This window comes from Otolemur garnettii, unplaced genomic scaffold (genome assembly GCF_000181295.1).
Source record: "Otolemur garnettii isolate 467f Iridium unplaced genomic scaffold, OtoGar3 scaffold00009, whole genome shotgun sequence".
NCBI lineage: Eukaryota > Metazoa > Chordata > Mammalia > Primates > Galagidae > Otolemur > Otolemur garnettii.
In genome coordinates this window covers 18,401,756-18,424,546 of record NW_003852404.1, presented here as the reverse complement: position 1 = coordinate 18,424,546, position 22,791 = coordinate 18,401,756, and the positions used below count along the sequence as shown (strand labels likewise).

Here is a 22,791-nt window from a genome sequence, read left to right as displayed (position 1 = left end):
ACTAAGCACCAGTTGACCTACAGGGGCAAATCCATCCGGGTGACTGTGGAGTTCTCTAATGAAACTTTCCAAGCAAAAAGACAATGGTCATCTACTTTTAATCTACTTAAACAGAACAATTTCCAGCCCAGAATTCTACACCCTGCTAAGCTAAGCTTTAAAATTGATGGAGAAATCAAATCATTTACTGATATACAAACATTGAGGAAATTTGCCACAAGACCAGCTCTATAGGAAATACTTCAACCCGTTCTACACACTGACCATCACAATGGACCAAGAGCAAAGTAAGAACTCAGAAATTAAAAGACAGAACCTAACGTCCACCATGATGCAAAAGATAAAACTAAGCAATGACTCCCACAAAATAAGATGAATAAAACACTACCACATTTATCAATTATCTCAATAAATGTTAATGGCTTGAATTCCCCACTGAAGAGGCATAGATTGGCTGACTGGATTAAAAAACAAGCCATCTATTTGCTGTCTTCAGGAAACACACCTAGCTTCAAAAGACAAATTAAAACTCCGAGTTAAGGTTGAAAGACATTTTTTCAGGCAAATGGAATTCAGAAGATAAGAAGAGTTGCAATCTTATTTTCACATACATGTGGATTTAAAGCAACTAAAGTCAAAAAAGACAAAGATGGTCACTTTATATTGGTCAAGGGAAAAATACAACAAGAAGACATTTCAATTCTAATATTTATTCACCCAATTTAAATGCTCCCAGATTCTTGAAACAGACCTTACTCAGTCTGAGCAATATGGTATCCTATAATACCATAATAACAATAGCATAAGGAGGATGTATAGCTCATCTTACATCATTTTAGAACTTAGAACTGTAGTTCTAAGTTAGAGCAAACAACACTTCTTAGTGATCCGACCTTATGATCTGATTAAGGAGCACTGTAGCTTCCATCATATACTTGCTGACACTTCTATTCTATATGATAAATACCTCTGAATTCATTACATTTTTTGGAAGTTTATTCTTACTGACACATATCCTTTTCTCTTTACTCTTCTGAAGTCAATCCAAGCAATGTAAATAGACCCAAACATTTGCCATTTTCTTTGAAAATGTGACAAAAGTTTTATACTGACATTTTTAGTTATCACTGATGTATTCCTATTTTTATTGTGGCATAAGGAAAACCAAACCTATGTTTAATATTAATCTATTAAAATTGAGGGTAAAGACCTATTATTTTACTTTGTTTTAGCCTACAAAATAAATGACAGTGGAAGTTCATTTTGAGGATTCTAAATATTACAAGTATTTATAGATTAGATTTGTTACAATTTCTTTTCTTTTTTTTAATTAAATCATAGCTGTGTACATTAATGCAATCATAGGTGCAATGTGTTGGTTTTACATACAATTTGAAATGCTTTCATCAAACTGGTCAACATAGCCTTCAAGGCATTTTCTTAGTTATTGTGTTAAGACATTTATATTCTACATCTAGTAAATTTTCCACCCATAAAGTAATTATCTTTTAAAAATAGTCATGGCTTTTTAATAACTGAAGAATTGATTGTAAAAATAAAGATCTGAAATATTTTCAGGAGGGAATCAGATAAAAATGAGAAATAAGGTAGTAGGCATGAAACTGCTTTTTATGTTATTTTGATTTGTGAACCATGAGATGCACTACTGTATTGAAATAAACTGAAAGACTTGTGATGGTGGCATTATCCAGCCTCAACAAAAGGTAAAAATGAATTTTAGGTGTTCCCTTAGTGGCCCAATATTATCTGTGACCTAGACAGGGTGCTGCCTATTTTAACAACGATTGAGAATGTTGTAAAATTGCATAGATCTCATGAAACAAAGATAATTTATTGCAGAACTAGAGATACTTTAGATTTGTAGGCTGAAGGAAATATTTGAAAAAGGAAGACATAAGTCTCCAGATGAGACTGATGGATATTTTTAAAAGTTCTGTCATTTTATTCTCTTGTCTGGTTTCTACAGACGCTGTTAGGACTAATTCTGATGAGTGATTTTACTTCAGCCCTGTCTACAGATCAATAAGGATTCTCTGGAACTTTGCATTTCTTTCTTTTTTTTTCTTTTCTTTCATTCTTTCTTTTTTTTTTTTTTTTTTTTTTACAGTAAGGAGAATGCCTTTTGTTATTTTTTAAGAAAAAATATTGTAAATTCAGCTTCAAAGTGAAAGATTTGCAATGCAATTATTTTGATTTTATTAAATAGGATCAATTAGGGGGGTTTTTGCTCTTTTTAGTTAAAGTCTGATATTTTAATGTATAATGGTAGACATTTAATATATTCTTAACTGATTTTCATGATAACATTTACAGACAATAAAAAGTTGTTTGGAACAAATATTATCCATAAACTTTTGACTAGTTATCATAAATTTATATTACTTATATAAAATGCCACACTATTTCCTTTATTTTTTACTATTTCTTTCCTTAGAATCTAGTGATCAAATCATAGAAACATTATTAAACTAAAATGGGGCCTAGATGTCCAAATAAGATCACATGAATACATTGTAGCATCCTCTTCAAATATATGACACTCTAATTAAGACTTGTTAAGTATATTAGATACTAAGTTTGCAATTATTCATTTTTCTTCTTTTTTTTTCTTTTTTATTAAATGATAGCTGTGTACATTAATGCAATCATGGGGTACAGTGTGGTGTTTTCATATACAATTTGAAATATTTTCATCAAACTGACTTTATGTCATTTTCTTAGTTATTGTGTTAAGATGTTTATAATTATTCATTTTTCAAATAAAGATATTAATTTTTTTACTTTAAAACATTTTGATTATTCCAAGAAGAAGCATAATTTTCTCTCTCCCCTCCCAACCTTAAGCAGTCACTAAGCTACTTTCTGTCTTTATGGATCTGCCTAGATCCAGATCCTTTCTGAATTCTGAACATTTCATGTAAATGACATCATATATTAGAATATGTGATATTTTGCATTTGGCTTCTTTGCCTTAGAATAATGTTTTCAGGGTTCCTCCCTGTTGTAATATATACAGGTACTTTGCTTCTTGGTGTTACTGAATAATATTCTATTATATACTACATTTTATTGACGGACATTTGGTTGGTTCTCCCCTTTGGCTCTTATGAGTAATCCTAATGTAAACATTTATGTAGAAGTTTTGTGTGGACATAGGTTTTGATTTCCCTTGGGTGTATATGTAGGAATCAAATTGCTGTATCTTATAGGGTTTTTTTTTTTTAATGTGGCTACTAGAAAATTTAAAATTACATCCATGGCTTGCAGTATAATTTTATTGCAAAATGCTCACCTAATCAAACCAAATTTCCTGAGAAGTTTTTGTTTTGCTGAGTACCAAGGAAAACACTTAATATGTCTTTTCGTGATGTCTTGGTCTCTCAAAGTTTCAAGTAGTTCCTTTTGTATCAGGATTATACCCCTGCATAAAACAATCTTCCACAGGTAAATGTTCAGCTGGTGTAACAATCCCATTCCCCTGTGAGATGATTCCTGCCTTTCCCTGTTTGCTCCCAAAGCTGCTGCCTGGGTTTGAGGGAGCGCTAGGCCTGTGGTTCCAATTTTCCCTTTAGGATCTTTTCTAGTCCTCAGCAGTGTGGTTCTAGGCGGGGGGGTGGGGGGGTGGGGGCACTTTTGTCTTGTCCCTGGGGTTCTGGCAGGCTTGCCTGTTGTGGAGGGGTGGAGGGAGCCTCCAGATGGTGAAGTTTCAACTGCTGCCTCAGGGTGCCAAGCTGCCTTTTCTCCTTAGCTCTGGGGGCCTCCCTGTTGGTGTAGGGACCTCAGATGGTCTCTCCAGCTGAGTCTCTCACTCAAGTCCCTGCAAATGCACACGGTTCCAGCACCATGCTAATCATGGAGAATTATTCCCAGGGATCAGAATTTTCTAGGAATATGCACCTGAGATGTGAACAAGTCTTGCCCTGGTCGGTCCTCAGCATCATTTAGTTACTTCTGCTTCCTCCTGCCTCTGACCCCAGAGGAAGAGTCAGGACATTTCACTGGACTTGTCAAGACTATTGATTTAAAAAATTAAAAAATTCTGTGCTCTTTACCAAGGTGTATATATCTGCATGTACATAAAAATCATACATTTAAAATGGTTGCATTTCATTCTGCATAAATTTTACCTAGGGATATGAGAGATAAAAGATTACCTCTCAGGTATCATACTATTCTGGTGATAGATACATTCAGAGACCTAATTTCAGCTTTATACAATTCATCCATGTGAAAAAAAATACTTATACCCCTTACATCTATTGAAATAAAAAAAAGAAGAAATAAATTACAGGGTGTAATGAGAGCACACACCAAGAGCAACTATTCTGAACACAAAGATTCCAAGGCTGAATATATCTCCATATAGTTTTTTTAATTAAGAACCCTGATGTTTGTACCCCTGGAACCCGACAACTACTATGTTATCAAGGTTAACTGACTTCTTTATTACTATAATTATTTTCTCAGTATTGTGTTTTTAATAATAAAAAAAATGATCTTTGTACTATATGCTCATAGACTAGTTAAAGAAAGCTAAAGGAAAAGGGTTGCTTGAATCCAGGGTTTTGAGACCAGTCTGAGGACCATAGCAAAACAAAATCTGTATGAAATTTTTTTTAATGAACATTAAAAAAGACTAGTTAAACGATGCAGAAAGACACAGAGAAAAACTTTCCCCACTACCATTCTCTAGCCACTCCCCTTTTGGGCTATTTGTATTACTTTTTATAATCTCTCTATGTTTATGTAAGAATAAAAGAAATATACATAGGATTTTTTCCTCTTAATTTTTTTCATTTTACAGACAAAATCTTATCTTTACTCAGTGCTCTGTACCTTTTTTCTTTAATGCAAAAATATCTTACCATTATGTCATAAATATCTCCTAGGACAATGTATATACATCTAAATGGTTCTTTCTTTAAATCAAATGAAGATTCATAATCAAATTCATAAAGGTCTAGTGATTTTGTCAACATCATGGAACTAGCTGGTACACTGAACACTGGCACGAGGTTTGCTGTCTTTGAGAGGTCTGTGTCTTGCTTCTAACTCACAGACTCAGTTCAATTTTTGGAAGACTCAGTAATGGTTATGAAAATTTTGAAATGAATTTGAGGATGTCATATGGCATACTCATGTGTTTTGACATTGGGTTTAGTTTAACAAAATTACTTTGAAGTCATAAGAACATTAGCTATTATTAGATGATATAGGAACTGTTCCTGGATATTAAAGAAAAAAAATAAAAGGCTAAAGGAGTGGGAGGTCTGGGGGAGAAAAGCACAGAGAGTCCTCTGAAAATATTTCCAGAGCAAAACAAAGCAAGCTAAGTAAAAAAAAAAAAAAAAAAATTGGGGAAAGATGAGCTGGACCACAGAGGCAAATGATAAAGCAAAGAAATAAGGACAACGTATATTTATTGCCAATAATATGTAGATGCTTAATGCTGACTAGGTCAACTGAATCCTAAAAGTCAGATGATGTCGACAGGAGTGTGTGTAGCAGTGCAGGGAGACCGGAGGCAAATGAGGTCAGAGTCAAACATTGTGCCTTACTTGGGAGGGGGATATAGATAGTGTTAAACTTTATATACTGATAAAAAAAAAAAAAAAAAACTGTGTTGAATATTTATACTCAAAAGAGAAAGAGAGAGAATAGAAATAGGGTATGTATTTCTAAACTGCCAGAGAAAAGCAAAGAGACGGGGGAGATAAATTCAATACAGATATTGAAAATAAAAGGACGGGAAGTGTTAGAAAAGGTAAGTGTTTATAAAATCACTGAAGGTCGAAGAAAATTAATATCAGATACAATAATATTTAAGGTCCAAAATGAAAACAAAAAAACAAATTGTTAATAAAATTTACAATAAAACATATAGTGATAATAATTAAAGATTTTAATGTGTTTTTCCCAAATCAACAAGTTTTCTAGCCATTTCCATGTCATATAGTAGTTTTATGTAAGAGGAATTTTATTTGTGTATGTTTATTTATATAAACTACTTAATAATATTTAGACCCAATATTTGGAACATGGTAGGCCAAACTTATACATAATACCCTTACCTCACATTTAAACCCACCTCATTTGGCGCTAGACTGCAGTAAGGAACTCTTAAGTCTGTTTCAGCATTTGGTATTGTTTCTGACAATGAATTGGGGGAAAGTGTGGGTGGGCAGGGATAAACTCTACTTCAGAAATTTTCAAATTATATTGAAATTTTTTTTCCATTCTTGCCCAGAATGTTCATAGCATTCATGTGAATCTGTGGACTAACCAGATTCTTTTCAAAGAAGATTTTCTAAATATGTAACAAGAGCTACAACTGCCAAATAATTCTACAAGAAAAACAGTTTTCTTCAAGCTCTAAAAATACCGAGAAATCCTTCAGTGTTTCTGTTCTAATTTTTCCTGATGGTAAGAAGATGAGATTTTTATCTTAGAAACGACCCTACTATGTTTTCTCCTTTAACTGGCACATCAGATGATTATTTGCACTTTGATGACACAGAGAGTGACAGTTACAGCTATCACGTGGGAGCCTCACCCTGAGGCCGAGAACCTGAGAGGTGAAATCGGTTATGAGTCCTGGATGCTGGTGGTAATTACATTGTTCTACAATTGTGTCCCACCTGTATTTTGTATCAGGAAGAACTCAGAATCCAGAAAAACTTCCCCCAGTCAAACATCATCTCTATTGTGAAATTAATCCGACTGAAACATCTCATTTTTATCCTGGGGAAATAGCTCTTCGTAAGATGGGCAATTGTCATTTGTACTTCCCATTATTATGGGTTACATCCTTGTGCTATTGAGTTTATTATTAGATTTAAAATACTAGTAATGATATACTGACTGTCTCAAAATATTTACTGTTGCATTGTTGGAGTAAATAATTGTCATCTGTGATTTCTTTCAGAATAGGAACTTTCTAATGAATACATGATACCCAATGCAGCTAAGAAATCAAAACATACTTTACAGTCAAAAATCTAAAATATGTATCTCTGTTACATCCAAAGAAAGAGAGCTGATATAATTGATCATTTCAGAGTCAATTATAGTTTTCCTGAATGTACTTGTATAATTTGAAGACTTTTTAATAAGGAGAATTCTTTGGGAAAAGTAGATCACTCATTAGAAAAAAAAGTGTACTCATGTACATGTATATACTTAATTTTAAATAGTTTCACATGTCCATAACACAATGAAACTTGTTTTGATATTAAAATAATTCAGAATCCAGCTTTTGAGGGGTTTTATCATCTTTAAATTGTGAAAGTCTGAGTCTTGTAGCATAAAGCAGGCCTGGCAGATGGGTGGACAGAGAAAAATACACAAGCCAAAAGAAATGCCTGGAATGTGATTGATATTTGGATTTTATGCAGACACATAGGGTGGTGCCTACTGAGAAGGCTGCAGAAAGGGAAAGCATAATAAGGAGTCACGCTTTTCTGTTGAAACGGGAAAGAAGTAATTATATAACAATGTGATATAATTGTGAATTGGGTTGAAGCAGTTCACCTTAAGGGCTCCCAGATATTTCTTTTGCCCCTATCGCCTTCACTGATCCCTCGCCCAGAATGGGCTGTGTTTATAAATCATGAGATGCTTCTTCCATGACTTTTGTGGCCTCTAAACTCATGTGAAATTTATATGTTTAAATCTTGTCCAAAATGAATCACATCTGGTTTTTGGAAACTGTGGCCAACTTAAAACATTCCAAAGAAAACGAGAACTAAATCTGCTTCATCGGGCTTGTGGGTGTGGAAGGACGTGAAAGGACGTACAACCTCCACCTTAAGGGTATTCCTTTTTCTCGTTATATCTGCAGGTTTAATATCAGCAGAAAGGATAATACTGAGACTGAAATTTGAGTACACGGCACTGAGTGGCAAAAATGTTTCAATCATAGCTGAAGTACAGAGAGTGGTCCGTTTTAAAAGAAAAACAAAATTCTTTGTTCTAACTGTGAATGAGATTTAATGACCAAAGTTTTCAGAAGCCTAAGATGAAAGCTGTCATTAATTATAAAAAAGCTTATTATACAAATGGACTTGTAATAAATCAGGCTGAAAGTCACTTAGCCTTGAACAGCTACACTACTGACATGAGTATTTCAGTTTATTTTCTGTTTATTCCACATAGTTCTTTGGATTATCCTTGTTATTTCCTGATTCTTTCTTGGTTATAGTATTTTATTGCATAGGTATTAAAGACTGAAGAAAATATTGTAGCATTATATAAGTTTGGGTAGGACAGTCTGGGCTAACTAATGTGCTCCAAAATAAATAATGGATCAAAAGCAATAGTAATTTATTTTTCATTCTCTTAATAGTTCAATAAAGGGTTTACTTTTCAACTGGCAACTCCTGTCTTGTGATGGTTCAGGACCCAGGCACTTTCTTTTGACTCTGCCAAGCCAGAAGCAGAGTTCTCATTTTTGTTTCTTTCTTTGCTTTGCTTTTCTTTCTTTCTTTCTTTCTTTTTTTTTTTTTTTTTTTTTTTTTTTTTGCACAATAAACTCATCTATTACTCTGGTAAAGCCTAAAGACCCTTTTTAAGTATAATGGTTTTAAATACATACAATGAAGTATTTAGGATTACAAAAGAAAGCAATTACAGTGATGTAAATTTATCAAAACCATCCTGAGATATCACCTAACCCCAGTGAAAATAACCCACATTACAAATCTCAAGACTGCAGAGGCTGGCGTAGAGGTGGAGAGAAGGGAACACTTTTACACTGCTGGTGGGACTGAAAACTAATACAACCTTTTTGGAAGGAAGTATGGAGAACCCTCAAAGAACTCAAGCTAGACCTCCCATTTGATCTTGAAATTCCATTGCTGGGCAGAAGAAAAAAATCCTTTAACCATGAGGACACCTGCATTAGACTATTTGTTGCAGCTCAAGCTAGAACCTCCCATTTGATCTTGAAATTCCATTGCTACCCAGAAGAAAAAAATCCTTTAACCATAAGGACACCTGCACTAGACTGTTTGTTGCAACTCAATTTGCAATTGCCAAAATTTAGAAACATCCTAAATGCCCACCAACCCAGGAATGGATTAACAAGCTGTGGTATATGTATACCATGGAATACTATTCAGCCATTTAAAAAGATGGAGACTTTACATCTTTTGTATTAACCTGGATGGAAGTAGAGCATTTTATTCTTAGTAAAGCATCACGAAAATGGAGAAACAAGAATCCTATGTACCCAATTCTCATATGAGAACAATTAATGACCTAGTACTCCGTAGGGGGTGGGAAAAGGGGATGGTAGAGAGTGGGAGGAAAGGAGGGGCCTGGGGAGTCATGGTGTGTGGTATATCTTTTGGGGGTGGGACACAATTAGATGAGGGACTTTACCTAAGGAGTGCAATCAATGTAACCTGGTTCAAAAAATTAAAAAACAAAAAAAAGGAATAGTTACCCTATAAAATATTATATCACAGGACCCCTCCCATTTTAAGAGTTTGCCAGGGACCCTGAAAGAACTGGAAGAAACAAAATTTATTAATTTACTAACCAACTAATGTCACTTGGAAAAATAATGACAACAACAAAACAAAATAAAGATTTCAGAATGGGTGAATGATAGACACCCCGTTAGTTTGTCACCCCCAGTCTATCCCCACTCTCCAGGTAACCAGGTACGGATTAAAGATTGGAGCCTGCTGGGTTGCACCTGTGGCTCAAAGGAGTAGGGTGCCGGCCCCATATACTGGAGGAGGAGAGTTCAAACCTGGCCCTGGCCAAAAAAAAAATTGGAGCCTGAGCCCACTGAAACCATGGTGAAAAGGCCCCTACTTAGTGATCCTGTCCACACCAATAGCAGTGACGGTGAATGGCATCGCTGCCTGGATACATCACTCATGTGTGAAACCCGCCAGAGATGGTGAGTGGACGGTTCAGCGACACCCAGAGCATCCTCACAGTCTTACCCTGAAAAAACAGACTACAGCCCTGCCCCAGTACAGACCAGGAGCTGACTGGTCTAGCAGGGCAGAAGCTTAAGGATGAGCAGCAGAGCATGGGACTGATGACTGATTCTTTGCTTTGGACTTTTTCACCTTCCTTCTTTAATCTTAGGTGTAAGACATGATGAAGGTTGTAGAAATTGTATCCAAAAGGTAACTCAAACTAGATAAACTGCCAAAACTGTGTTATTGGTTTACTCTTATTATGAATGTAGAGGAAAGCTTGAAGGTACTTGCATATGTAATAACACCCAATATCAGATGTGTGTGCCCCCCAGTGGGCCAGCTGTTTGCTATAATCCTGAACCCCCAGAACAAACTGAATTTGTTATGTGGCATACTGATGTCCCTAGAAAGACAATAACCCTAGTTATAACAGAAGGAATACTTAAATAAAAAAATCATTAATAACAATTTTGCAATATATACAGGTGTGTGTCTTTTTTATATTTTCAATAATAAGTAGCAGTTTTCCACGTGGAAATACTATATATTTCTGAAGGATTATTTCTATGTATTTCATATTTTGTGTTGTCATGTTAACTTTAATTCTCTAATTGCTAATTGTATACAATGGATATTTGTATATCGAACTTAAAAAAAATAATAGTGGTAAACATTAAAAATAAAAAAGAATAGTGCCTGGCATAGGTATGTCAGTCCTGAGGCAATTAGGAAAAACATAAGGCACTTAAGTATGACTGTCCTAAATTCTAACCTAAGTAAATATCCAAGGGTATTAATGCCAGCAAAGTTCTCCATTTTATGCTGGCAAAATCAAGAATTTAAAAGGGGCCCAGCAGTGGCTCTTGCCTATAATCCTAGCACTCGGGGAGACCACGGTGGATGGAGCAAAAGTGAGACCCCTGTCTATATTTAAAATAGAAAAACTAGTGGGGCAGGGAGTTGTGGTGGGTATCTGTAGTCCCAGTTACTCAGGATGCTGAGGCAAGAAGATCTCTTGAGCCTAAGAGTTTGAGGTTGCTGTGAGCTATGACACCACAGCACTCTACCCAGGGTGACAGAGTCAGACTCTGCCTCAAAAAATAAAAAATACAATAAAATAAAGAATTTAGGCTCAGTGCCCATAGCATGGTGGTTATGATGCCAGTGGCAGGTTCAAACCTGTCCCGAGCCAGCTAAACAACACAAATATATATCTAGAGAGAGAGAATTTAAATGTGACTGAAAAAAATTTATCAAAATATATACAAAATAAATTTGGAATATAATAACAAATGTGTTTTTAAATTACCATTAAATAAGTATATCTAGCAGGACAGTTTTATCAACCACCAAAATTTTGAAATAGTGATCATGGTAAGTAATATTTTAAGATATGAGCAAATATGGAAATATCTGTGATTTTAACCAGTAGCCATGTCGGGTACTACTAATACTACTGGGGATTGTTGGCTGTGATCAGAAGTTAAATAAATGTAAATTTAGGATAGAGACAGTTAAAATAAATACATAGTTTGTTCTCATCCAAGTTCATGGACTCCTGAACTCTATCCACAAATACTCAGGGACTAAAAATCTTTTTTTCTTTTTTTTTTTTCTTTTTTTTCAGATAGTCTCACTATGTTGCTCTTGGTAGAGTGCCGTGGCTTTACAGCTCACAGCAACCTCAAACTCTAGGGCTTAAGCGATTCTCTTGCCTCAGCCTCATAGCTTGGACTACAGGTGCCCGCCATAACACCCAGCTTTCTTTTGTTGTTGTCATTGTTGTTTAGCAGGTCCAGGCTGGGTTTGAACCCATCAGCCCCAGTGGCCAGTGCCCCAGCCGACTGAGCCAGGGACTACGAATCTTGATCCTTGTCTACTCCCAATCAGCAGTATGGGAAGGTAAACATGGAGAGGCATTTCCAGGTTAGTACATTTTGCTGATATTAAACCTACAAATATAATGGGGCAGGGTAATAGCCACAGAGTCAAATTTATACATCTTTCCCCTGGTATAAACTATGTCCTGAAAATTGCACATGTCTTTTCATTGGCCACAATTCAGGCCTGTAACGAGGTCTAAGAATGAGGGCAACAATGTGAGGGGAAGGTAGGATTGGGCAAATATAGCCAAACACAATTTAGAAGACGTCTATAAACACGTATCTTTCCATTGTTGGTAGAGTAAATTATTGTAATTGATTGAGTCGCTAGATCTTTACTCATGGGACTCACCATGGTGCAGGCACTGTCCTAGGTTCTGGGGGATACGGCAGTCAATAGCCAGATGAAGTTCTTCTGTTCACAAAGGTTTCAGAGTAAACCTTATTGGAGCAAAGAAAGGGATGAAAATATTATCAATGCACAAACAAGTAACCATATAACAAGTCAGATCCTGTGACAGACATCATCTGAGATCACTAAGAATTTGTTTTGCTCACTGAGACAGGACTTTCTATGGCTTCTTTTAAGTCACGCCAAGTATTCGGATAAAGTCACATCTATCACATGGGTTCTAGGAGTAGAAAGAGCTAACTCTATAGAAAGTCACCAAATACTTAGATCTAAATCTGCAGTAGGCCTCTAGGGAGGAAAGGAACAGATTTTGTGGAAAAAATTTTATTTTTATTATTATTATTTTATTTATTGAAAATATTTTCTTATGGTCCACTCAACTTGTTGATCTGAGACAAGGAGTCCAATTTATGTCCTGTTAAATCTTTTATCATCATAAAGCTAAGTGACCCTAGTTCTTTAAAATTGTCCTTTTCTTTTATTTTTCACAAGTTGAATGTCTTTGTTTTTTAGTTTTCATGCTTTTGGGGGGTTATTGGTCATCTTCACAGAATGTACTGCCAAAGTAGGATGAAAATTACATTATAATAAAGTAGTATACGGAACAAGGATTATTATCAGGCTCATGAAAATCATATTTCTAAAAATAAACTGGCTTCTACCTAATAATCATACGTTAATAATTCAAGTTCATTATGTGTTCAGTATGAGGACCACAGACGAGAAGTAAGCATCTGAAAGAGCCCCTCCAAACTTACCAGGAATGGAAAATAGCTCTCCTTGGAAGTGAGAAAAATTTCTAAGTGAAGGTAAAATTTGCACTGGGATTTTAGGAATGAATAGTATTTGAACAGGAAATGTCATCCCAGAGACATTGGGAAGAAAAGAAAAGAAAAAGAACTGCATGTTCCAAAAATTGGTGAAGGTTCTGGGTTGACTGGTAATCCAGGTTTTATGAGGAAAAATGAAATGTTGGTCAAGTCTCATAAAAATATAAAAACGTCAGATCATGGATGGCCATGACATTTTGTAAGCTTTGATACTTAAATACACACACACACACACACACACACACACACACACACACTTGCTCTCAACAGCCATATCCTCTGTAGGAAAATAACCTGATTGTAACACAGGAAGCCAGAGGCCACAGAGAGACTGGTAAGATCAGTAATGTAAAATCCAGGGAAGAGTGGATAAGTTTCTGCACAAAGCATTGGATACAGAAAGGAAAACGAGTGAATTAATTTGAGAGATAATTTAGATTTAGAGACAACCAGTCATTATAGCCAATTTGTTATAGGAATAAATAAGAGATAGGAAGTGGAGGGAGTGATTTTGGAGGGCGGTGGTGATGTATAAGATGTGGCAGGAAACAAAGGCAGTGGTACAGAGAAAGACGATAATAGGTTCAGTTGAAGACATTTCAGGTCTGCTGTATGAGCAAGGCAAGTATTTTACACTCAGAGAAACAATGGAGAGTGTAAGTCAAACTTAAGAGGGTACCACGGGTTGAGTCATAGGTCTCCTGGGAACTGTTTAGAAAGTGTGAGTAAAATCAGTTAGGAAGGGACTGTCAAATAGAACATCAATCAATTTTAAATCACCTAGAAAAGCAGTTCCACTGAGCAACCATGACCTTCTCCTACTAGCAGCAATTTTTTAATTTAATTAAATGACAGATAAAAAAAAAAAAAGAAAAATCAGAAGACGCATTAGAGAACAGTTGGTAAAATTATATTCCCTGCTTTGTTTTCAGGAACACAATTAAAAGTAGAGTTTTATTTCTTAATTTTATGTCTTTATGTTTTCTTTTTAGATGGTGACAAGTGTATTATCATCCGTAGTTTTCCCTAACTATTAAAGAACAACTTGAAGCTGCTCTAATAGAAAATACCTTATAAACCAAAATTGGGCCTTATGTCCATCTCCAAACCAGCCACTGGCAGGGGAAGTAGGATTACCCCTTGGATTATCAGCGTCTTCCTGAAGGAAGAGAGGGATCAAGAAATTTAGCTATATGTGTTGAGTGTAGGGTCATGATTCCTTGCAAAAAACGAATTAGGATTTTCTGATAAAGAAAGGAGGAGTTGATATTGTAAGGTAGTGCCTATTGTATCTTGATGATCTGGTTAAATGAATAAAGAACAGCAGTTTCATCTCAACTCTCAATATATCTGCATATCCTCTATGCATATCATTAAAAAAGGTTAATTCTTCCTCCTTGAATGAATAGAGTTTATAAAGGATTTTGTCCTCAGGGTTATCATTTTGGATTAGTGTGAATGATCAATACCAAAAATACACTTGTAAAAAATGTACACAATTAAATTGAATGGAAACGTCAGGGAATACACTGGAAGATGTTATAATGAACTTGTATGATATATTTATATTTTAAATTCACAAAGGAGGCAGGTTGTTTTCTGTGTTTGCTAGCGAATGTCCAGTGTCTCCAGAATGAAAAAATGAGGAAAATCTTTACATCACCTTCATTGTTATTTTCATCCTCTGCAAACAGAGAATTCTCTTGGAGTACTTTATTCTGATAATTAAATATTTAATTTACTCTGATTCGATTTCCTTTTGTAATAGTCTTTCAAAATCTACCTGTATGTGACCTTACTTGTCCTTCAGAGTTATCCAAAGCTCAGGGTTTAGTCATATTGGCTTCTTGTTTCCCTTTTTGGTTTTCAAATATCCCATTATAATTTGTTTGGAGTGGATGCACTATGTTCTTTTTGAAAGCCAACTTCCTTAAAGTCTACTTCCTAAGAGAAGCCAAAGGATTCATTGTACTAGTCTCTCAAACTTTACACAATTAACCTCGTGAAGTTAATTTTCTTAATATTGCTGGCATTTACATTCCCTTCCCTTAGGGAAGGGGACTCCATTTCACCAACTTGTGATTGTTTCCTCAAGGTTTCCCTCTACGAACAGAAGCCCATCTAACTTTTCCCTGTGATCAAGAATCAAATCTAATGTCTGCCCTAGGAAATTTTACCTTTATCACAGAAGACCAGGCTGTGTGAGCTCATTGCCTCACAACGGCTTTGTCATCAGTATTCTCCTTCTGTTTGATACGTGCCTATCAACCCTTCTCCATCTTTATTTAAAATTTCTTGTAAGGTCACTAAAGAAAATCCTATTTAACCTCCTTTTCCTGGTTTAGTGGTTTTTTTTTTTTTTTTTTTGAGACAGAGCCTCAAGCTGTCCCCCTGGGTAGAGTGCCGTGGCATTACAGCTCACAGCAACCTCCAACTCCTGGGCTCAAGCGAGTCTCCTGCCTCCGCCTCCCAAGTAGCTGGGACCACAGGTGCCCGCCACAACACCTGGCTATTTTTTGGTTGCAGCCATCATTGTTGTTTGGCGGGTCCGGGCTGGGGATTCGAACCTGCCACCTTAGGTGTACGTGACTGGTGCCTTAGCCGGTTGAGCTATAGGTGCCGAGCCGGTTTAGTGGTTTTTATAATTTCTATTACATTTATAACAGTTATTTCATGTGTTCTTACATATATAACTTTCTTCTAATTATTTTTCCCCAAATAATCCTATCAGTAGACCTTAATTATCCATTTAAAAAGACATTAATTTCACAAACAATTATAAAATACTTTCTCTCTTCTGATGCAGTCCTCCATTTCCAAGTGCTATTCTAGTCACTGCCGGGTATGTTAATAGCATCTTAAATCCGGTCCTGAGATGAAACTTCCACATCTTCCTGATTAATTTCGTTATTCAAAAGTCACACCAGAGCATATCTGCATCGTTGTATGATTGTTTCTTCACAAAGGAATAGAGTAGTTAATAGATAACAAGATGTTTGAAATGTATTATGATGGTCACCGGGACACATGTATGTTACTGTCCTTAGTGGACAGTTCTATGAAAATAAAAAAACTGAAGAAAGTGAACAAATCAAGGTGAGAAAAAAATAAAAGTTTTTAACTGGTATTAGACAGAAACAAAAATGGAAAAACATTTGCTGAGAGCCCAGGGAAGGGTTAAATGGAGAGCTAATCCCATTCGACACGTTAAACAAGATATTAAATGATCATTTTATAATATATTTTGAGTGTTAATAGATGTGAGTAATCACAGAATCACTGGATGTGAGCCAGATCAGGTAGATAAAAAATTATGATGTTTACACCTAAGCTATCTAGGGACAACTAGGTTAGGCCTCCACAGGCAAAGTAAGCCTAACACTTATGTAGTTACTCAAATAAGTAACTTTCTTTTGAATGGATTTTGCGTGGAGATTACATTATACTTCAAGTGATTGTGAATTGGTAATTGGGAAATTATACCAAGAGATATCTATAAATAATGGTGAGCCTGGCTGATTTTCCATAGAGTGGAAATCGATGCTGGCAGATTTTACTGTGGCATTTCATTCTTTTTGAGGAATTTTGCTGTGTTCAGGTTTGAAAGGCAGTAAAATACTTGATTGAGAAAAACAATTTCATAGAAACTAGATATCTCTTCCTTGGATGACATTTCTAAGATTAAAAATGATCCCAAAGGTAATAAAAAATGATTATTCCCTGAACGAATATAGAACTGAAGTTTTCATTAAAGTAAAAATAAATCCATTGAGGAGAAGCAAGATAATCCAGAAACAGGTATTTTTCTGTTTAAATAAGATTTATCAATGTGTAATGTGTATCAAAATTCTTGGGGTAAATTTTATTCATGACTTTCAACTCAGAAATTCTACTTCTAGCAATTAGTCTGGTGGAAATGATTAGTGATATGCACAAAAATTACAGAAAGACACTAATTTAACTGCTTTGTTCTTCCCACTCCTCCAGGCTGAGCCAGAGACAAAGTCTTTTGTTTGCGTAGTGATATCAGGATGCATTAATGGAAGTCAGGAGAGACTAAAGGAAGGAGATAAAACTAAAATGTCTGTCATCAAGGCCACTATACAGAACATCCTGGGCTTTATCCCACCTTAAGAGCCTGCAGAATGCCTATCAGAATTTTATTCCTGAGTATCTGTCATCAAGGAGGGGTCATAATCTATTGGTTGAGATCTACTCTGCAAGAATTACCTCTGTTTTCCACCCCTCTCCACTTCCCTACCATCTGCATGGGTCAGCGCCAATTCTTGGTCATTCTTGGCCACAGATCAAGAGAAAAAAAATGAGCTTCAGGAGAGATGCTGTGAGCTTACAGGAAACTGAAGTCCAAAGAAAATTGTCTACTGCTGTTGTTGCTGAAATCAATGGGGAGGTCTGAAGAATGGGGGCAGGACATCAGAAGCATTTGATACAATTATGATAGTTCTTTTTAAGTAGTGTCAAAAATTGTATAGTGGCCAAATAAATAACATATACACAAAAATGGAGTTTGGTTATTATAATGTATATAACAAAGCATTTATTGTGTGTTGATTACAATATATAGTAAGCAAACTAGATAATAAATGTTTACAGCTCTTAATTATATATATATATATATATATACACATATGCCTAAAGTCATTTGAAAATATATGCTAGCATATTAACAGTGGTTTGGGGGGATAGAAGGATTATGGGTTATCTGCATTTTCTCTTTTGTACGTTCACCTATTTTCTAAATGTGGTATTTAGATAGTGTAGTATTCTAGTAATTAAAAAGTCAATGCTTCCCCCCAAATTCCACTGCTTAGAATTGGTTCTCTTGTTCCACTGTTCGGGAGTCCAGGCTTTGTAAACTAGGGACTCATCGTAAAGTCTTTTCTCAAGCTAATATTCAATGTGCTCCCCTGTGGCCCATTACAAATTTGACTATCTATCTGTGATTTGGTGGTGTAGCTGCAGCTCAAGCTCCCCTAATCTCTCACTGACCAATCCTAGAGGGAAATACTGTGTGCCCTGAGACTAGCATACGTTTTAGTGTAGATAAAAGCATATTCATTTAATAAAATTATTTTATCTTGATCTAGCCAGCAGAAAAAGAAGAGCCAGAAATAAAAAAGAAAGAGCGTTGAGAAAAGGTTACACAGTCGACCAAAATGTGGAAAAAAATAGAGAATTATTTATTTGCTGAGAAAGAAATTGTGTCTAGTGTTGGAAAACCATAAAGGAAACTTTGTGATTTGTTTTATGAACACCCAATGGCCATTTAATAGGGATCAGAGACTAATGTCACGTGACGACATACTCATGTTATCCTCTGTGGGTCAGTTTCTGCTTCATTTTTATAAATATTCTCACATAATAAAGAACTGAGGGCTGAGAAGCTACACAGTTCATCTGAAGAGGTTATATGTAAGCAGAAACAGGCCTGAAAAATCAAGCAGATGGCCCATGATTAAGTGAGTGAGAACAACTGGTTTGGGTGGCAGAAACCCTACATCACAGCTAAAGGCAACAAAATGCCAGCTGGAACCTGCTGAGAAAATGACAATGGTAGGAAACGAAAAAAATGATCTGGTTGGTGGAGGCTGGAAATAGAGGGGATTTTCTGGAACAGAGTATAGTGGACTTACGGTGGACTTAAGGGGGATCAAAAAGAATTAGATCTGGTGTCAGATTGAAAATATAGCTAAAAAAAAATCAACCTTTTTCTAAAAAAATAGAAAATAGTACTTACCATGAGGCAAGTGGAATGTTTTTCTCCTGCCACAATTGAATACTATTGCAGAAAGCTGATGATCCGTAAATCACCCCTGCAGGATAGAAATTTTGAAAACGTTCAAGGATCAATAATTGATCTTGGTACACATAGTATTACCATACTGATAAATTTCACTTACTGATGGAAACTTTGAAAATTATGTTCCTTTGACAAGGAAAGTTTCTTCCAGGCCACATTTTGTTTATTCAACAAATATTTTGCTCATCTCCAAGGTACCAGATAGCATAACTGCCTCGGAAGACATACACACAAGGATGGAAATTTGTGTTATAAAATTTTTGTTACAAACTCCCAGAAGAGGAGACGGTGATGTAAAGATATGATTTCAATACAACGTGCAAATGCAAGAGTTTGAACAAAGCAGTAGAGTACAGCGGGTAATAGCAGGGACTCGGAAGCCGTTTTCCACTGTGTAAGCCCCTCTTTTCCCAAGCACGACATGAACACCTTTGGACTGGTTACTTGAGCCACTTCTTTCTCAGTTACTCCACCTAGAATATGAGGGTAACAATAATGCATCTGCCTTTATGATCTAAATGAGTCTAATGAATCAATGTATGATTTACATATATGGAAAGAGCAGAGTCTGATGTACACAAGCTAAGGCCATAGAAGTAAGTAGCCAAGAAGGAAGAAAGGAGAGAACACTCTGGGAAGAATTTGTCAGGAAAAGCTTACCAGGGCAATACTCTAAAGATGACTGAGAGTTTATAACAAGGAAGGACAAAATCGGATCTCATGTTATCCTACACCATAAAGGTTGTGTTATGCAAAAAAGTAAAATAAAATAAAATGCAGCAAAAAAATCTAAAAAATCATCTTGGTTGGTGGGCTGGATATTTGGGTGCAGAGGGGTCAAGATTGTTCTACAGTATGAATAGAAATGTATATTGCACCTGGTTTTTTAATTAGGAAAAACTAAGGCACAGGTGAACTCACTATCTCTACTTTTACAATGGATTTCTACTTTGCCTCTAAGCTTTGGATTTCTTAGTAATTTAATATTTTCAACTGGGGGCTATCTGACTGGTATCTAAGTAAATTTACTGAATTTGTTTCCAAAAATGCCTTTGGTTGCTAATAAGACATTTATATTCTAGGAAAGATTATGAATCTTTTATTCAGTTTATAAGAATTGGCCCCAAGAACTTCAAATAAAGCTAATTAGTTTGGAAGCTCCTTGAGGGCTACAGTGGGGTGTTTTTCATCTCAACATTCCACTCAACAAACACCCACAATGTGCTAGGTACTGTATTAAATGCATTTTAATCCATAGCTACCAATTGAACTGGATCTAGATATGTAGTAGCTGTTAAATTATCTATGTTATATTGCATTGCTGTTTGGAGTATATTGATATATTTGAATATTTTACTACTGCTATTTTTATTCAATTATTTTCCAGTTATTTTGCTGATTATGAGACTAAGGCATGGAAATCTAAAAGAAAATAGACCTTAATTTGAAACAACAGCTGGTGGTTACACATGTAATTAATGGGGAAGACTGTTTACTGGTATTTATTTCAGAACCGATCCCATCCCTGCCAAAGAAAATGGCAGCACTAAAACTTCACATATTCAAATGCCCAGATCTGGCTGCCATAAACTTGTAATAGATTTATTTAAATTTTATACTGTACATGTAAGAGTCTGAGTTTATATCACTCATAGAATTTATTTTAATTTGATAATATCCTCTGGTTTTGATATAGATGAAATGAAATCCATGGCCGATACCCTGGGATATAAAATTCATGCCTTAAAATATATTTAATTTGTGTTTTCCCATAGTGTTGAGACATTTCAGTAGCTATTAGATACCACAAGTTACTCTAATAAAGTAATAAAGGGCTGCAATAAAGTCTGTGGATAATTTTTATGCCATTGTCTGTGCAACTTTGACATTTTCATAATTAACCAAAGTCTAGAGATTTAGTTCTAGGTTGGACTTTTGCCCAAGCATTCAATCTTTGAATATGATTAAAAGGCTGAATTTTATGTTTGAGTACTTGGCTTCAGTTCCTAGAAGCCAAGCTCCTAAAATTATTTGGTTTCTAAGCATTTCCTTATGGAAGGAGTAATTTCCATGAACTAGTGTGTTTCTCAGAGATATTTTGGTTCAATATTCCACATAATGCTATTCTTTGCATGCAACACTCCCTTGCCTTTGCAACGCTGATGCTCCTCCTTTTCCAGATTTCAGCTTCAAATCACTTCCCAAGCAGTCTTTCCTAAAGAATCTATGTGGCTTCTACCATAAAATGTTCTATCGGAAATTATATTAAATAGTTTTAATATCATTATCATTTATGATATCTAGTATTAAACTATAGTTTTAATATGCTCCAGATATAGAGAAACTGTCAACTGTTGTTATTTTTTTGTTGTGGTGGATAATTCAGATAATTGTTTATTGACATTTGGAAGTTGTTCCCTTTTCTGACCTTGTGGAATGTTAGAAAAGACTATTAAAAGCAAAGCAAATTTGTTCTGATTTTATCAGCTGAACATACAAAGTCAAAGAACTTAAAATAACAACTAGAATTATTTATATTTAGTTATGTAGGGCTAGATGTGGTGGTTCATGGCTGTAATCCTAGCACTCTGAGAGGCTGAGGCAGGTGGACTGCCTGAGCTCATGAGTTCCATACCAGCCTGAGCAAGAGTGGGCCACCCTCTCAAAAAACTGGTCAGGCATTGTGGCAGGTGCCTGTAATCTCAGCTACTTCAGCGGCTGAGGAAAGAGGATTGGTTGAGCCAATTGCTGTGTGAGCTATGACACCATAGCGCTCTACCAAGTACCAAGAGTGACAGAGTGTGACTCTATCTCAAAAACAAACAAATAAATAAATAAATATATGTATATATAGTTATATTTTAATGTATGCAAGAAAACTATCAAAGTGGGACCACACCTATGGTTCATCTTACAAGGGTACATGTGAATCTTTCTAAATGCAGAATATAAATATCTTAACACAATAACTAAGAAAATACCATGAAGGCTATGTTAACCCAGTTTGATGAAAACATTTCAAATTGTATATAAAACCAGCACACTGTACCCCATGACTACCTTAATGTACACAGCTATGATTTAATGAAAAAAAGAAAAAGAAACTTTCAAATCCTCTCACAGTATTTTTTACAAGGACCTCCTTTTCTCTTTTCTCTCCACCAGAGACTCAATGCAATTGCTTACCTTCTCTGCTCCAGAACTCTCTTTGCTCTTGGTTATCACACAAGACCTCTCAAACCCAGCATGTCTGAAACGAAACTCATCGCATGCCTGCCAAACGCCACACCTAAAGTCTCCTCTGATATACCTTATATTGGTTATTGGTACTACCTTCCCCTACCTTTTCTGAGCCACAGACTAAGAGTAGTATACAATCCTATCTTTCTTGTTTTTGCTGCCTGATAAGTCACCACATGTACCTAAATAGATATAGATTTATATTATCTTTCACTATCAAACATCTTTTTATCTGTTTCTCTATAGATCTATATCACTTTTTATTCACATTCAAATTGGTTTCCTTCCTCTCACCTCCACCATTTTGCCACTGCTGGTTAAGATCATTTTTTAATCTGACCTGTTGATCAACTTCCAGTTCATTCTACTGTCATCAAGTTGCTTTTTGTCCCCCAAAGTCTACATCTTCTACCTAAACTCCATCTACATCTCCCCGATGCCTTCAAGGTAAAATCCAGCACCTTAGGATAATGAACACAACTCTTCAGAATGGGGCCCTTATGACTTTTTAGTTTTTATTAATTTTTATTTTTCATTATTATGGATATATAACATTTATGAGGTAGATGTGGTATTTGGGTATAGGAATAAATGTACAATAATCAAATCAAGATAATTGAGGTATTTACCACTTCAAGCATTCATC

General features: G+C 35.5%; 1 long non-coding RNA gene across 2 annotated transcripts in view; it reads left to right on the top strand.

Annotated features, from left to right (window-relative positions):
- Positions 1-17,573, top strand: part of LOC111723212 — a 58,427-nt gene extending 40,854 nt beyond the window's left edge. The window contains exons 2-4 of one of the 2 annotated variants that reach the window (XR_002771798.1): positions 11,753-11,885; positions 12,960-13,063; positions 17,072-17,573. This is a non-coding gene — a long non-coding RNA (uncharacterized LOC111723212). The remainder of the gene's footprint in view (positions 1-11,752; positions 11,886-12,959; positions 13,064-17,071) is intronic. The other variant, XR_002771799.1, reaches the window with a different exon arrangement.
- The last annotated feature ends 5,218 nt before the right edge of the window (positions 17,574-22,791 follow it).